Source organism: Amblyraja radiata, chromosome 28 (assembly GCF_010909765.2).
Source record: "Amblyraja radiata isolate CabotCenter1 chromosome 28, sAmbRad1.1.pri, whole genome shotgun sequence".
NCBI classification, from domain to species: Eukaryota; Metazoa; Chordata; class Chondrichthyes; order Rajiformes; family Rajidae; genus Amblyraja; species Amblyraja radiata.
In genome coordinates, this window is record NC_045983.1 from 19,195,176 (window position 1) to 19,213,328 (window position 18,153).

The 18,153-nt window shown below is 48.7% G+C and overlaps 1 protein-coding gene across 3 annotated transcripts in view; it reads left to right on the forward strand.

The window, feature by feature from the left end:
• LOC116988938 (cytochrome P450 2D6-like) overlaps positions 1 to 18,153 on the forward strand; it is a 160,972-nt gene that overhangs the window by 31,574 nt on the left and 111,245 nt on the right. The window lies entirely within an intron of this gene.

Sequence of the window (18,153 nt, forward strand, 5' to 3'; positions counted from 1 at the left end):
CCCCAACGCAGGCGAGGCTCATTTCCCCTCATCCCCGAGCACTCCCTCCTCCTCCTCTTCATGTGTAGGAGGGGAGGGTGGGAGGGAAGTGGGGTGTGTGGCGAGGGGGGGGGGGGGAGGGGGTGTGTGTGGACGGTGAGGTGTGGGAGAGGGTGGTGTGGGGGTGGGGGGTGTGGGGGTGGTGGGATGGATGTGGGGTGGGGGAGTGTATGGGGGGTTTGTGGGGGGGAGGGGTGTGTGAGTGGGAGGAGTGTTGTGTGGGGGTGGGGCGGTTGTGGGGGTGGGGCGGTTGTGAGGGGAGGGAGGGTTGTGAGGGGAGGGTGGTTGTGGGGCGAGGGGGGATTGTGGGGGGAGGGGTGTGTGGACGGGTGGGAGTGAGCTCGGAAAAAGACGGGGGAAGATCCATGGGGGAGAGGGGAGCATCACGGGAGGGGGGCAAGGAGCCAGAGAGGGGGACCAGAGGGGTAGTGGCTGGAATTGGCGGTGCAATGGGACTCACAGCCAGGATCAGAGTCTCCGCTTTCCGTTTGGCGACATCGGCGACATCTCCGACTCCGGGCTGGGTCTCCGACTGGGCTGGGCTGGGTTGGGTCACCCACACTGGCTGCTGCTTGGGGCTGGGCTGCTGCTTGGGGCTGGGCTGCTGCTTGGGGCTGGGCTGCTGCTTGGGGCTGGACTGCTGCTTGGGGCTGGGCTGCTGCTAGGGGCGTGGGTGGGCTGGGCTACATTTATGACATTCAACCGATCGGAATGAAACTTGGTGCACTCGCAGCACAGGAGAACGGTGAGTGAACTGGCAGAAAATCGTAGCACTATAGAAAGATCGCCAAACTGGAAGATAACAAGATCAGAGTTTTAGTTATGTATAGTCTCCCAACGCAACCCATTCCCCAACACAATATTCCACCACTCACTCGTTCCCCCAACGCAACCCGTTCTCCCAATGCAATATTCCACCACTCACGCATAGCCCCCAACTAGGCAGGCGCAGTTCATTTCCCCTCATCCCCCAGCACACCCACCACCCCCCCCACTTCACCCTCCCTTTTCGTTCCCCTCTCCTCCTCCCCTCCCCAATCCCTCTCACCTCTCCCTCCCTCTCCTTTTCCATACCTTCAGTCACTCCCTCCATCCCTCCATAACTCCTCTCCCCTCCCTATCCCCCTCCAATCCCTCTATCCCCCACTCCTCACCTCCCCTATCCCCCTCCCACTATCCCTCTTGATCTCTCCCTCTATTCCCCACTCCATACCTTCCCCACTCCCCTCCTTCCCCCCCATTCCCCCTCCTCCCCCACTCTCCCCCCCCAGTCCCTCTCCTCCCCCCCCCTATTCACCCTCCTCCCCCACTCTATTCCCGCTCCTCCCCCACTCTCCCTCCTCGCCTCCCCCACTTTCCGTCCTCTCCCTCCTTACCCCCTCGTTTCCCTCAATCCCTCCCTCCTCACCTCCCCAGGATCTTTCCCCTCTCCTCCTCCCCTCCCCCAATCCCTCACCTCTCCCTCCCTCTCCTTTCCCCTACCCTCAGTCACTCCATTCCTCCATAAAAAGCAGCATCTGCAGTTCCTTCCTCCACAGGTCATTGATTGTTAGCTTGACAATTGGACGTGTGTGTGTGAAACTCCGCACAAACAACTCAGCCACCCTGCAACCTGACTTTCCCTCCCTCCCTCTGCCCACTCTGGGATAAGCCACCACTCGCCCCGTCTGCGACCGCCCGCTGCTGCCTCTCGGCCCATCCCCGCCCTGCCCACCCGCCTACCTGCCTGCCTGCTCGCTGCCGCCGCCGTGGGGGGGGGGTGGGGGGAGATAGAGTTGGTGTTCATCGCGGAGGGCACCACAAGTTTCGACGAGCTGGTGGAGAAGATCTCCTCCAAGAGGGCAGTGAGGGTGAGTTACCGCAGTGGTGGCGGCGGCAGAGGAAATGGACCGTCTCCCGGGGGACGGGTAGACGGGACAGCCATTGCCGCAGAGGGTGGGCGGGGGAGAGGGGTGAATGAGGGAGAGAGAGACGGGACCAGGGCCTCCATCGAAACCCCCCCCCCCCCCCCCCCCCATGGTGGTGGGGGAGACGGTAGACAAGTTACTGTGAGGAGGGGAGAGAGGAGTTTGTGAGTGAGACGGGAGAGGCCACAGTGCAGGAAAGGGCGTCGCCAGCCCGGCCATGGCGTTGACTGACAGGAGGGGAGACCAATCAGCACATGCGCGTTTTTAAAGATTTATAAACCTTAATAACTTTTAAAATATACCATCGATCGGAATAAAACTTGTTCCACTTGCAGCACACGAGAATGGTGAGTAGGGTGGCGAGAAGTCGTAGTGCTATCGTGTACTGTTTTTGCAGAAATAGAAAAACCACGCAAACCGGAAGAGCACAAGATCAGAGTTTTAGTTTTGTATAGATAGATAGATTTAATGTATTAAAAGAGGTAACTGTGATAATGGATATTCAGCTCCATCTTCTGCACTATGTGAAGGGAGTGGGCAAGCTTACTCCTGGACTTATAACGTTCAGTTCATTAACATCTAAATTTAAGACAAATGCTAAAATACTTTATTGTCAGCCCAGTGCTGAAAGAGCACATTTTATGTGGACTTAAAGTGAATAGAATGAGCATTTGCTTAACAGTGATAAAGAATGGGAGTGTACTGCTTCTGTGAGGGATTAGGCAGGATATTAGGTCTCTAGACTGTGGGGGAACTCATTTCTGTTCAGTCAGTGTGGCCCTGCCAGTCACCTCTCTCAGGTCACTAACCACAGGGGATATGGGGAGAAGGCAGGAACGGGGTACTGATTGGGGATCATGATCACATTGAATGGCGGTGCTGGCTCGAAGGGCCGAATGACCTATTCCTGCATCTATTGCCTATTGTCACCCTTGCCCTCACCCCACAGGTCACCGTGTGTGTTTGGGGGAGCAGCTGGCAAAGACGGAGCTCTTCATCTTCTTCACGTCCTTGCTCCAACACTTCACTTTCTTTCTCCCGGAACACGAGCCACGGCCGAACTACAGGGAAGCTAAATACAGATTTACCCTCCGTCCACCCCCCTATCGCCTCTGTGTTAAAACCAGAGATGTAAAAGAGGGAAACCTTGTCAGAGGTTGGTGAATCTGTGGAATTCATTGCCAGATGGCTTTTGAAGCCAGGTTATTGGGTGTTTTTAAGGTAGTAACTAACAGATATTAGTTTGGGTGTCAAAGGTTATGCGGAGAAGGTTGGAGAATGTGGTTGAGTGAGAAAGATTGCTCAGCCATGATTGAATGGCAGAATGGACTTGATGGGCCAAATGGCCTACTTTTACACCTTTGACATATAAACTTACGACCTGGCAAGAAACTGAATAGTGCCGTGTCACAGCACAGAATAGTTCCATATTATCATACTCAATTACTCCAGTGGCAGGGGGGCTGTTTCTAAGTGACGTGTTTAAAGGGAGGAATTGTGGGGACATCTCAGATTGGTGCTGCACCACCAACTCGGACAATGCCATTAGGGTCAGTGTGTACAGAACCCACTTTAGGTTCCTGTGCACTCCTGGTTTGACCCAATTCCCCACCTAAATAGAGAACCTAAATAGAGACTAAAAATTTCCACAATACATAGTTTTTAGTCAGATATTTAATTTGAAAATATGAAAGTGGATGTTTGTGGGTTTTGAACACATGTCTGCAAAACCGCCAACAGAGTAAAATTTATGGGAATTAAACATTCAATTCCTTCGATTTGGCTTAGAAATTCATGACAGTGAGATATAAAAATCATGTTATATTGTGAATTCTTGTGTGAATGGGATCAGTTTGTTATTTGGATACATTGGCTATTTGAAAAAAATGTTTAGCCTTTTCTTAAAAATTGGATAGATGTTTAGATATAGTAGGTATGTTGCAAAATTTACCTTCAGCGGCGCTGCAGTTCTGTCACTGCCCGTGTGCACGACTTTGGCACCTTTGAGTGGGGGGGGGCGGGTTTAAAACGCCGTTTTCTCTAGGCTATTGAAATCGATGTTGTTCAGCCTGCTTAGTTGCTGATGAAAAATAACTGCGACATTCGTTCGCTGCAGTTATTTTTAAACTAAGTTAGATAATTTAATTGTTATAGTAAATTAAAAATCATCTTCTAAAGCCGCAGACGCCGACAACGGGGCGGATCTCGCGTAGGGGACAAGGCAAGGTAGGCTGTTTATTTTTACATTAAAAGGTGTTTCTTAAGTTCCCTTTATTCAAAATTTTAAGTTCAGAGAAGGTGACTTGGAGCCCTTCCGAACCGGCAGTATTTTTCATGCCGACATGGGCTTCAAAATCATTGCAACCACAACATTCCAAACCAGCACGTTCCACAAAATCCCACTCGCAAGCTGATTTAAATGGCCATTAATTTACAGCAATTAAACACTAAATTCCTTCCATTTGGCCTATAAATTAATGACAATGAGATTTTAAAATCATGTTTTATTGTGAATTCTTGTGTGAATGTTCTTTGGACACTTAGGCTATTTAAAAATGTAAATATTTTCTTAAGAAATGGATAGATGTTTAGATCTAGTAATTGAATTTTGGAATTAGCTACAATTGGGTAACTAACTAATTATATGCTTTAATTTCAGGTCATCCAAGTAAGATTGTTTAATATTTGTTTCAGAATGCTTCAATCTATAAACCTGAACATTTCTTTCAGTTCTCTTAATTTTTAATAAAGTTATGGCCATTTGACTGTCCTTGATCACAGCTTTTGTGTTAAGTCAATGGAAAAGCAATAGGGAACAAGATGCTAATTTCTGAGTGTGAAAATGGCCATAACTTTTTTAACACTGAAGATGTGAAAGTGAATTAGGTGTCAAATTAAACTTATTTTTATGCTTTATCTGATGGGATAAATTGCAGTCTTGATTTTTTTAATCTCAAAATTTTGTAACATTGCTAGATACAGTAATTGAATTTTTAATGAATTTAATTGATTTGATGACACTGATGAATATGATTTTTTTTGTTGGGTATTTACTATTTGTTTTAATGTTGCAATAATATTAAAGTTCTGCTCTTGGGAATATATTTTTGAATTTTCAAGAGTCTGGGAGTTTATTACTATTTCCGTTCAACGGTTAATTTTGTAATTAGCTACTTAATTAGCTAATTAACTAATTATATACTTTAATTTCAGGTCATCCAAGTAAGATTTATCATATTAGTTTCAGAATGCTTCAATCTATAATAACTGCAAATTTCTTTCAGTTCTCTTAATTTTTAAGAAAGTTATGGGCTTTTATGTCAATTGACTGTCCTCAATCACAGCTTTTGTATTAAGTTAATGGAAAAGCAATAGCGAACAAGATGCTAATTTCTGAGTATGAAAATGACCATAACTTATTTAATACTGAAGATATGAAAGTGAATTATGTATCAAATTAAAGTCCTTGTTATGCTTTATCTGATGGGATAAATTACAGGCTTGATTTTTCACATCTCAACATTTGGTAACTCCCTACTCAATGCCATGTTAACTTGCATGTTGTGTTATACAGGTGTGTGTAGCCTAATGGCACAATGGGTGTGTAAAGGAGTGATAGCTGACACACTGTAACCTTTACTAGGAGTTTATTATAGCACATGGCACACACGACCCAGCACTGACTGCATCCAGCCTTCAGGCGTACTGGGACCTAGTGGGAGGAACAAAGGGAGGATACCACAGTTATACTAATATGATGGGGCGTGGTTAGTGGTGATGAGGTAGCTACATTATAGGTTGCATGCATAAACCATCTACATCCTTCCCCTTACAAATTAAACAAGTTACAGCAATGGCAGGTTGGTTATACAGTACCTGCAAAGCTAAGCAAACTCTCCGTATCGAGCCGGAGGTTTTACAATCCGACCCGAGCGAGTGCGCACAGCACCCTCACCCTCCCCACCCGAAAGAATAGGAGGAGGGACAGGAACAGAAACAGGAGGTGGAGAGAAGGTGGGTGGAGAACCAAGCTTGGAAGGGGAACGGAGAGGCACAGGTGAGCCAGGTGAAACAGAAGGGGTAGAATGAGCAGAAGTCGGAGAGAGAGAAGACCTGGCAGGGGACAACAGGGCCTGAGGAGCGAACCCAGGAAGAGCAGGGGGAGGTGCCCGAGGCAAACGGACCGACCGGGGCATGCAGGGAGCAGAGGGTAAGTTAGTTGAGGAAGGCTCGACACGCGATGGAGGGGTATACGGAATCGCAGGAGGTGGTTTAGGCTCGTTGACCGCCAACAAGTGCTGGCGGCTGCGTCGGTATACAGTCCCCTCAAAATCCACCAGGTAGGACCGTGGCGAGCTGTCGAACCCGACCACGGTGGCAAGTCGGGAATAGCCGGTGGGCGTCTGCAAACGGACGACCTGTCCAGGCAGCAGTGGGGATAGGGGGCGGCAGGATTTGTCGTGCGAGCGGCGCTGGATTTCGTGCTTCTGGGCAATTCGTTGCTGGACATCAGCAGGCTGCAGGACTTTGGGCATCAGGGACTGCTGGGCGATCGGCATCGGAGGGCGAATAACTCGGGACATGAGTCGTTGGGCAGGGGATCGCATAGTACTGTCTCTGGAAATATTCCGAAGGTTCAGGAGACCCTGATAGAAATCCCCGTTGGAGAGACGGGATTGTTCAAGCAAGTGCTTAGCGCTGTGGACCGCCCGTTCAGCCAGTCCATTGCTCTGCGGGTACTCCGGGCTGCTGGTGAAATGATTGAAGTTCCACTTTGCAGCAAAAGCTTGAAATTCGGCGCTAGTGAACTGGCGGCCGTTGTCTGTCTGCAGCCGAACAGGGGAACCAAACGTGGCAAAGTGACGGCGTAGCTTACTGATCACCATCTCGGAGGTGATGGCAGGGAGGAGGTCCACCTCGAACCAATTTGAGTAAGAGTCTACCAGCACAAGGTACTGCTTCCCATGCCAGTCGAAAATATCGGCAGCCAGTGAAGACCAGGGCATGTCAGGGGCAGGCTGTTGTAGAAGCGGCTGTCTCTGCTGATGCGGGGCAAGAGAGTTGCAGTCCGGACAGGAATCCACCCTGGCCTTGATGTACTTTGCCATGCCCGGCCAGTAATATTGTTCCTGGGCATGCGAGATAGTGGCATCTGCCCCGGGATGCCCCATGTGGGCGGCGTCGAAGTACAAACCATGCAGCGAGGCAGGGACGACCACTTTGTGTCCCTTGATAATAATACCGTCCCGGAGGACCAACTCATCGCGGACCAAAAAATAGGGGTGGACGCTAGCAGGCAATGAAGTCCGTTTGGTGGGCCACCCGCGCTTGATGACAGCAGCAAGCTGTTGCAGGTCGGGGTCGTTAGCGGTATGCTCAACCAGGCACTGTAGTTGCTTGGAAGGGACGAAGTTAACATTCAGTACCTGTAGGTCTGCCTGCTCGAAGGGGTGCTGGTCGCAGGAGGTCCGGGGGGCCCGGGACAGCGCGTCAGCCACATGCATCTCGGTGCCCCTCTTATACACGATTTTAAAGTCAAACCGCTGTAGCTGCAGCATCATCCGCTGTAGCCTGGCTGGAGCGCAGTGTATAGGCTTGTTAAGTATCGTCACCAGTGGCTGGTGATCCGTCTCAACGGTGAACCTGGTGCCAAATAGGAAGTCCTTAAACTTTGAACACGCAAACACCACCGCCAGCAGCTCCTTCTCTATCTGCGCATAGCGCTGCTCTGTGTCCGTCATGGTCCTGGAGGCATAAGAGATAGGCTGCAGCGAATCACCATCATGGGGCTGCAGGCAAGCAGCACCCAGTCCAAAACGAGAAGCGTCGCAAGTGACCACGACCGGACGCAGTAGATCAAAGAACTTCAGAGTAGGTGTGCTGATCAGCTTCGTCTTTAGCAGGTCAAACGCCTGCTGGTGGTGTGGAAACCATGACCAAGCAATGTCCTTTTTAGTGAGTTGTCTCAGGGGTGCGCTCAACTCGCTGAGGTCAGGGATAAACTTGCCCAGGTAGTTGACCATACCCAGGAAGCGCTGTAGACTGATAACATCTGTCGGGGCAGGCAGCTCTGAGATGGCGCTGGTCTTTTGCGGGTCAGGCTTTAACCCGTGGGCCGTGAAAATGTGGCCAACATATGTGACCTCAGGCACCCGGAACCTGCATTTTGACTGGTTCAGCTTTAGATTGATCTGCCGTGCACGGTCCAGAATCCGTCGGAGGTGGCGGTCATGTTCGGCCACATCCCTTCCATAGACCAGAATGTCGTCCACAATAATCGCACAGGGCAGACCTGCAAACAATTGTTCCATAGAACGCTGGAATACCTCGCTGGCGGAGTTGATGCCGAACGGCATCCGTAAAAACTTAAACCTGCCGAAGGGCGTACCGAACGTGGTTAGGTCCGTGGAACGTTTGTCCAGGGGTATTTGCCAAAACGAACTTCTGGCATCGAGGACGGAGAACACTGTGGCTTGTCCGACCTGGGCGGCAACATCTTCAACAGTCCTCATAGGGTAGTGGGGCCGTCTAATCGCCAGGTTCAAGTCCTTAGGGTTGATGCATACCCGTATTTCATTTTTTCCTTTCTTCATTGTGGCGACCATGGTGGAGACCCATTCGGTTGGATCGCTGACAGCTTCCAGCACTCCCATGTTGACCATGTCCTTCAGCATGGCCTCCACCTTGCCCTTCATGGCGAACGACACTCTATGGGGTGGACGGATCACAGGCACCACGGATGGGTCAGTTGCGATTTTATACACCAGCGGCAGCTTCCCCAACTTGTCGTCAAACAGGTCCGGGTACTCGGATAGTGGATCCATCACTGCTTGCACCTCGTGGACCGTACGGTCAAAGGACACCAGACCAAGATCCTGGCAGGCCTGGTTGCTCAGTAAAGTCACACAGTCGCAATCCAGAATAAAGAACGACAGGTCACGGGAAGATTTCTGTAGCACGCAATGGAAGGTCGCCCTCCCCACAGGTGTTAGCTCCTCTCCCCCATAGGCACGCAAAACAGAGCGATCTGCAGTCAACAGCTCATTATTCCTTATCTTGTTGAACAGTGATGTTGACATTACGTTCACTTTTGCCCCCGTATCCAGCTTCGCAGAGAAGGACTTGTTGTTCACAGTAATGAGCACAGATGGATCGGGGAGGCGAGACCGGCTGTGGAGGAGAGTGTAAACACTTGCATCTCCCATGGAATAGCTGAGCTCAGAGCTGGGGGCAGTGTCGACAGAGGACTGAGAATCCATCTCACTATCAACTTGCTGAAGGTTGTTTAGGACTTGTCTAGGAGCTGAGGGCACTTTCCCACGGGACCGGCAGGCAGCTGCAAAATGGTTCATTTTCCTGCAGAAATTGCAAGTCTTTCCGAGGGCTGGGCACTGTGATTCCGTAGGATGCACATAATTACAGTTAGGACACTTCTGAGATCGCGGGACCCGAGATGTACGAACGGGCCGCGGTGGAGGGCGAAAGTTGTCCTGCATGCGTCGTTGTCCAGCAACACCAGTCAGATTTATGGCTCGGCTGTCAGATCCCCTCTGCCCATGCGGAGGGGTGACCACTTCGGCGATGCGGCACGCATGCATTGCTTGAGTCAGGGTTAGGTCAGGCCGTTGCAGCAGGTCGGCACGTAGTTTCTGGTCAAGCATGCCAGTGACGAGAATGTCCCTGGTGAGCTGGTCACGCATGGTTTCAAAACGGCACCGCTGAGCAAGGTAGCGCAGGTCAGCGATGAAACACTCGACAGGTTCGTCCGGCTGTTGCTTACGTGAGAAAAACCTGGCCCGCTCCAGTATACGGTTGGAGGGCAGGTCGCATATCTCCGCAAACTTGCGCAAAAGACATACCGGGTCATCGGCAGATTCAGCTGGCTCGACCGGTTGGCCGTTGTCATCCAGGACTGCTGGTTCGTAGACGAAAGCCTGAGCTCTCTTCATTGCGTCGGGACCGGCCAGGTTGAGCAGGAGTGAGGCTTTGACCGCGGCTGGGTCGTTCCGGTGCGCAATATTGACGAAGTGAGTGTAGTCCATCACAAAAGTCGACCATCGCTCCGCAATGTCAGCGTCAAAGACAAGGGGAGATGGCTTTCGGCATGAGGATGCCATATCAAAGGAAGCCCAACACTGGGCACTCAGGGGACAAATAAAAGAAAACCGGTAAACGGGAGACGCGAGTTTAACTTTCTGACACCATGTAAAGGCTGATAGCTGACACACTGTAACCTTTACTAGGAGTTTATTATAGCACATGGCACACACGTCCCAGCACTGACTGCATCCAGCCTTCAGGCGTACTGGGACCTAGTGGGAGGAACAAAGGGAGGATACCACAGTTATACTAATATGATGGGGCGTGGTTAGTGGTGATGAGGTAGCTACATTATAGGTTGCATGCATAAACCATCTACAGGGTGGTTGTAATCTTGTAATTTAAAAAATATATATATATAAAATAAAGAATGTATAACCGTAGTGCAATTGATGATGTGGTCAGATGGCAGCTCCAGCCAGAATTAATCTAATTTCAAACAGAGGTGAAGAATGTGTTCCTGGCCTTGGCAACACTGCCTGGAGGATGCGCAAAGTCCATGTTTAACCTGAAATAAAAATTGTGGCCCCCACCGGCCACTGAACCAACACTAACAGTGACCATAATGATCTGACCCAATAGCACTGCTCTCCTAATACTAACGAGTGACCACACATTTTATAGCATGTTTAGTGCTGCGGTAATTTGTCAAATTTTGTACGTACAAGCGTCCAAAAGCCTTTGAGTGGAATTTTCAACTGGAATACATTTATATAATCCGAACCAGGGTGTAATCAGCAGCAGGTTGTGGGGCACACTTTCATAGGTGGGTGCAGACTAAGACAAAGATACATGTAAAGTGTTGGGTTCAAGACGTGGAGTTACTGGTCCCGGGTCAGACCTGCCAACGACCCCGGGACCAGAGACCACGGGCTGTGAAGGGAAGAAGCAGGATGTGTCTGATCTGATATCTGTTCTAACACCCACCGCACACAACAGCCTCGTCAGGATGTCAATGTGCAATGTCTGTGCGTGAGAGCGATGGGGTCAGTCTCTCAGTGAAGTTCCCTGTCGTCCCCTCGCCTCCCTCCACTCACAGTTATGGGCCTGTCCCACTTAGCCGATTTTTAGGCAACTGCGGGCGACTGTCACCACTGTTGCCGAAAATGTTTCAACATGGTAAAAATCCAGCGACGACCAGAAAGATACTACGACTCTTTGGGCGATTGAGGAGACCACTCATGACCATACATCTGGTTCTCGGCTCTCCCTGAGGTCGTGCTCAGGGTGTCTGGCAGGTTCCCAGCGCTGACCGTGTTCTGCACCGTCTTTGCCCTGGCCTTTGACTTGATGAAGAGGTGGAAGAAGTGTGGCAACTACCCTCCCGGGCCCCGGGCTCTGTCAAGTCAAGTCAAGTTTATTCGTCACAGACACATACGAAATGTGCAGTGAAATAAAAAGTGGCAATGCTCGCAGACTTTGTGCAAAAAAATAAACAAACAAACAACCAAACAAACTACGAACAGAATGGAACAGAATCATATATTCTTTTACACATTAAATATTGTGGGCGGAAGGGAAAAGGGGGAAAAACCCCCAAAACAGCAATTTAAAAAAAAAGCAGTAGAGTGGTACAGTAAAGTTAGTCCCTGGTGAGATAGGAGTTTATGGCCTCTGGGAAGAAACTCCTTCTCAACTTCTCCGTTCTCACAGCATGACAACGGAGGCGTTTGCCTGAACGTAGGCAAACCTCCTGCAAGTGGATCTGCACAACCCGCACCTCTCATTTGCAAAGGAAAACTATGGGCGCTGTCTGTACAGAGTTTGTATATCTCCCCGTGACCTGCGTGGGTTTTCTGTGAGATCTTCGGGTTCCTCCCACATTCCAAAGACGTACTAGTTTGTTGGTTAATTGGCTTGATAAATGTAAAAATTGTCCAGTATAAATTTGTCCAACTTCCAGTATAGTGCCTGGTGGACTCTTTGGAAGGTACAAGGAACAGGAAGTGAAGGAGAGAGACCGTGGGAAGGAAGCGGCCATGCACCGAGCACCACCTTTAACCCTTGGCCTCTCTCTGCTTCTGTCCAATGGCCTTGACACCAATGGTTCAATTGCCTGATAATAGCTTGGAGGAAACGGTCCCTGAATCTGGATGTGTGAGGTTTCACACATATATACCTCTTGCCTGATGGGAGAGGGGAGAAGAGGGAGTGGCCAGGGTGCGACTGGTCCTTGATTATGCTGCTGGCCTTGCCTCGGATTAAATGGACCCAATGGAGGGAGGATCGGTTTGTGTGATGGTCTGGGCTGCGTCCACAATTCTCTGCAATTGCTTGCGGTTTTGGATGGAGCTGTTCCAGAACCATGAATTGATGCACCCCGATAAAATGCTTTCTACGCAGCATCTGTAGAAGACATCGGCGGGGGACGTTTCAGGTCAGGACCCTTCTTCAGAGTGATTGTAGCAGTCGGCAGATAGCTGGGAAAGAGAGTTGGGCAGGGTAAAGCTCGACAAGTGGGAGGAGGATACAGGTGAGGGGGTGGGTGGGGGATGTCGGCAGATGAGTGGAGTCAATAACAAAACGGGACATGAAAAAGAAACAAAAGGGTGTCAGATAGGAGACAATATGAGTAAAGTCTGTGGAATAAACCAGTGCAGTGTCTGGTGAGAAAATAGCGACTGTTCTGTCTTTGTTCAATGTTGCATTTGGCCTCCATGAATAAAGTTACAATGACAGCCTCATGCTTTCTCCCTTCTCCCCCACTTTAAGCTGCGGAAGAAGTACGGCGATGTGATGAGCTTGGACTTTGGGTGGCTACAAGGCCCTGAAAGAGGCGCTGGTGAAGAAATCGGAAGATTTTGCGGTCCGACCAGATCTCCCAGTATACGAAAAGCTCTTTCAGCAGATTGGAGAAGGTGAGTGTGAAGTGGGCTGCAGAGGCCACTGCAAGGTCACCAGGTTCAGAGCGACCAGGAATTGTCATATTCAACTGTTGGCGTGGCTGTAATGACGTGGCTTTCTCAAAAACGACGTACTTAAAGGGAGGAATAGTGGGGACATCTCAGATTGGTGCTGCACCACCAACAGACATCTCCATTATGGTAAGAGTATATAGCACCAATTTCAGGTACCTGTGCCCCCTTGGCCTGACCCACTCCTCTACCTAAATAGAGAAACTTATTCCACCTCCCCCTTCACCTAACCTATGGCTGTCTCCAGAATCGACCTCACACCAGCGATTCATCCTGTTGACATGCTTAGCCCTGACCTTTGGCCCAACCCCTGCACCCATCGTGGGAGCCCATGAGAATCCGTGTGCTCCCTGCCCTCATCTTTAGAGATCCAGCCCACATTTAGTTTATTTGTATGCATTCTGCAACGATGCCTTGCACTGTGGAAATTCCCCGGAGTTGCGTGCCTTGACGGCCACCAACCAGTTTCCAGGCAACAAATCTTTTGTTCAGACTTTCTTTCAATATGTTCACAAAACCTCCCACATTAACTTGTACAACTCGAGCGATCAAGTAACAGAAACTTTACAAGCCATTTATGAGAAAATTGATCAAATCATTTCAGCAAATTGTGCAGTTTGACCAATCATTCTCAATGTCATGTTTAAGAAGGAATTGCAGATGCTGGAAAATCGAAGGTAGACAAAAATGCTGGAGAAACTCCATTCTCAATGTCATGTTAATTTGCACGTCCTGATATACAGACGTGTGTTAACCTAATGGCACGGGTTGTTGTAAATTTGTTTTAAAAAAGTAAAATAAAGAATGTACAACTGTCGTGCAACTGATGATCTGCTCGGATGGCACCTCCAGTCAGAATTAATCTCATTTAAAACAGGAAAGCCCACGTTTAATTTGGATACATCTGCGCTGCTCTAAAATAAACATTGTGGCCACAATCAACACCACAGTGACCAAGAGCAGTGCTCTCTCAATGCTAACGAGCAACCACACATTTTACAGCTTGTTTAGTGCTGCGGTAATTTGAAGAATAGTCATTTTGCAGGTATTGGCATGCAACAACTTTGAATTGAATTTTCAACTGGAAATACGCCCTGATTCGGAGAATGTGAATGCACCGGCAACAGGTTGAGCAACACATTTTCACGTAACGAACTCGGATATAAAGTGTTTGGTTCAAGACGTGGTCAAACCCGCCCACGGGACCAGAGAGACCACGGGCTGTGAAGGGAAGGAGCAGGTTGTGTTTGATCTCATATCTGCTCCAACACCCACCCGCGTGTGGACGTCAATGTGCAATGTCTGAGCGTGAGAGCAAAGGCGTTAGTGGGGGCGTCTCCCAGTGAAGTTTCCTGTCGTCCCCCTCGCTCCCCTCTCACAGTGAGTTTGCCGCTCGTTATCTCCGGTGAACATGGAGTTCTCGGCTCTCCCCGGGGTCGTGCTCGGGCTGTTTGGCGGGTTCCCGGCGCTGGCCGTGTTCTGCACCGTCTTTGCCCTGGCCTTTGACTTGATGAAGAGGTGGAAGTGTGGCAACTACCCTCCCGGGCCCCGGGCTCTGCCTTTCCTTGGCAACCTTCTACAAGTGGATCTGCACAACCCGCATCTGTCATTCGTAAAGGTAAACACAGCGAGTGGAGGGAGAGAGACCGTGGGAAGGAAGCGGCCACACACCTTTAACCCTTGGTCTCTCTGCTTCTGTCCAGTGACCTTGACACCATTTGCCAAAGTGAGGCCGCACCCAATCTGCAGGGACAGCGCCTCGTGAAATTCTCTAATTTTAAGTAACTCAGCAGATCAGGCAGTATCTCTCGAGGAGTTTAAGTTTAGTTTATTGTCAATTGTACCGAGGTACAGTGAATAGTTTTTGTTGCATGCTAACCTTTTGTGCCTGGTTTGATCTGGTCACTCCCTGTCCAATATGATATAGGTAACGCCCTTCTATGCATTAAATGCCCGCCCCTAAGTGTTCAAAATAATACTGATAGAAATATCTAGACAAAATAATATAATATGTCAACAGTAGCTAGCGTAAACATAAATGAATCCTACACACGGCCCCTAATTGTTCTACGTATATAACGAAATAATTACCGATAAACATGAAAAGGAGCTTTAAAAGCTTTACATATTATCAAAAACAAAGGTCTGTACTGTGTGTTGGCATTTAATATTGTTTAGTGATTCTTCGATCTTCTCTTCCTTCTTCTATGGCTTCTTGGAGCAGACATATATATCTTTGTTATCATCTTCCCGTCTCAGATATGAAACAGTACCGTAGCCACTTTCACTTGCATCTGAAAAGTGGCGCAGCTGTGCATATCTGATTTTACGGGCGGGCTTCATGCACCGGCCCACTTTAAATTCTGACATCTTGTTGAGATCTGCTATCCATCCTGTCAATCGTTGAGAGGTTTGGGATATGTTCTCATCCCGACCGAGTCTTTCCTTACAGAACTCCTGCATAATCAGCTTTGTTGGCAGAGTAAATGGTGCTAGAAATCTAAAGGATCGTATATAGAGCCAACCACGGACAGAATGTCGTGTCTTGTGCGTGGTCAATCCTGTGTTGCAATTCTGAACTTGAACATATCTGTTTCAACGCACCAGTGCAATCCCAGTGCTCTTTCCATAGGCAGATTGTCTTTGTCCAAGTCCAACTCCCTTGGCTCCGTTTTTTGTGTGGAATGGATGCCAATACTGTTGTGGCTGTTGCTGATCTACTTTGACAACATGAATCCTCCCATTTGGCAGAGGGAAGTCAGGTATTTTGCCATTCGAACTCCTTCCTGTTCCGAAGGCATGGATTTTAAACAATCATCTACATAGAAGTTGTTCTTTACTGTGTTTGTCACCTCTGCTGGAAAGTGAGCTTCACTGTCTTCAGTAATCTTCCTTAATGCAAAGTTTGCACACCTTGGTGATGACACTGCTCCATGCAGTAATCAACAAGAACTTGCTGCACACCACCCTCAGGCCACCACAGGAATCGCAAATAGTCAATATGCTTTTCTGGTATCTTGACCTGATGAAACATTGCTTTGATATCTGCGTGTGCAGACGGGGCATCGAAGGAAGGGAAACCAAAGCAAAGGAATGGAAGACAAATAACAAAACGGAAACTAAGCCAAAACGCCAAATAACCAAAAGTGTATGAAGACGAAACGCTAACTAACTAAAAGGGTGGGATGCCTAAAAGCAAACTAACCGAAAGGGCAGGACACCTAAAAGCAAACTCACCGAAAGGCCGCTCTGCTAAAACGTCAACTCACTGAAAGGCTGTGTCGCCTACAAGTCAACTCACCGAATGGCCGCTCTGCCGAAAATTCCAATAACGGACATGACGACGCCGAGGGCCCGTGACTTGTCAGCGATTGATCCAGACCCCCGTGGCATCTCTGGAGCGAAGGAATGGGTGACGTTTCGGGTCAAGACCATTCTTCAGATCTGAAGACTGAGTCTGAAGGGTCTTGACCCAAAACGCCACCTATTTCTTCTCTCCAGAGATGCTGCCTGTCCCACTGAGTCACACCAGTATTTTGTGTCTATCTTTGGAAATAATCCCACCACTTAATTAACCAGGTTCCTGAATGTAAGAACTATTTATACATGTAACATTTTTGTTTTTAAAGTTTGGGCTCCGATATACCAACCAATCCCAAAGATGCCATGACATTCTGCTGTTTGGGAAACAGGGACCCAGAAGTTGAAGCAGTTAATGGAATGAAATCACCAAGGTCAGCTGCATTCTTGTAGGTTATAACAGGCTGTATCAAAGTTCCCAGGCCTTCACAAGCTCCAGTTTCACTCATGGAGACAAGTTCTCACTTAAATGGCAATTTCTTCCAAAGTCCAACTTTCTGCTGCCATTAATACTACACAGGTAGGTAGGTAGGTACGTAGGTAGGTAGGTAGGAGTGATCTCAACCAGATTAAAAGACCATATCTTCCTGGTGTTATTTAATTGATTCTTTATTGAAGTAGTTGTACAAACAAAGAGATGAACATACCAGGTCCTCCTTATTCTCATCCAAGTTGTAGCTTTCTGTTCTCTTGCTCTGGTGAGAACTGTGTTCTCTCCATCTTCTGTGCATGGTCTGATCTGGTCGCTCCCTGTCCAATATAATATATGTAACGTCCTGCTATGCATCAAATGCCCGCCCCCAAGTGTTCAAAATAATACTGCTAGAAATATCGAGACAAAATAATATAATATGCCAATAGTAGCTAACATAAACATAAATGGCTCCTACAATACCTCTTGCCAGATGGGAGACGGGAGAAGAGGGAGTGGCCAGGGTGCGACTGGTCCTTGATTATGCTGCTGGCGTTGCCTAGGTGTAAATGGAGTCAATGGAGGGAGGATCGGTTTGTGTGATGGTCGGGGCTGCGTCCACAATTCTTTGCAATTGCTTGCGGTCTTGGATGGAGCTGTTCCAAAACCATGAATTAGTGCACCCTAATAAAATGCTTTCTACGCAGCATCTGTAGATGACATCGGCAGGTGACTTTTCAGGTTGGGACCCTTCTTCAGACTGATGGTAGTAGTCGGCAGATAGCTGGGAAAGAGAGTTGGGCAGGGTAAAGTGATAGGTGGACGGGGGATGTTGGCAGATGAGTGGAGTCAATAACAAAGTGAGACATGAAAAATAAACAAAAGGGTGTCAGATAGGAGACAATAGGAGTAAAGTCTGTGGAATAAACCAGTGCAGCGTCAGGTGAGAAATTAGCGACTGCTCTGTCTTTGTTCAATGTTGCATTTGGCCTCCATGAGTAAAGTTTCAATGACAGCCTCATGCTTTCTCCCATCTCCTCCACTTTAAGCTGCGGAAGAAGTACGGCGATGTGATGAGCTTAGATTTTGGGTGGAAAAATGTGGTGGTGTTGAGCGGCTACAAGGCCCTGAAAGAGGCGCTGGTGAAGAAATCAGAAGATTTTGCGGATCGACCAGACCTCCCAATATACGAAAAGATCTTTAAGCAGATTGGAGAAGGTGAGTGTGAAGTGGGCTCCAGGCTCAGAGCGAGCAGGAATTGTCAGATTCAACTGTTGGCATGGCTGTAATGACGTGCCTTTTTTAGGTAAAGATCTGGTGTGACACACTTGATTGATTCTTTTTAGAGGTAATAAATGGATAGAAAGGCATTGTAGCTTTTGTTTCGTGCATAGACTTTGGTCAGATCTTTTCAAGTCCC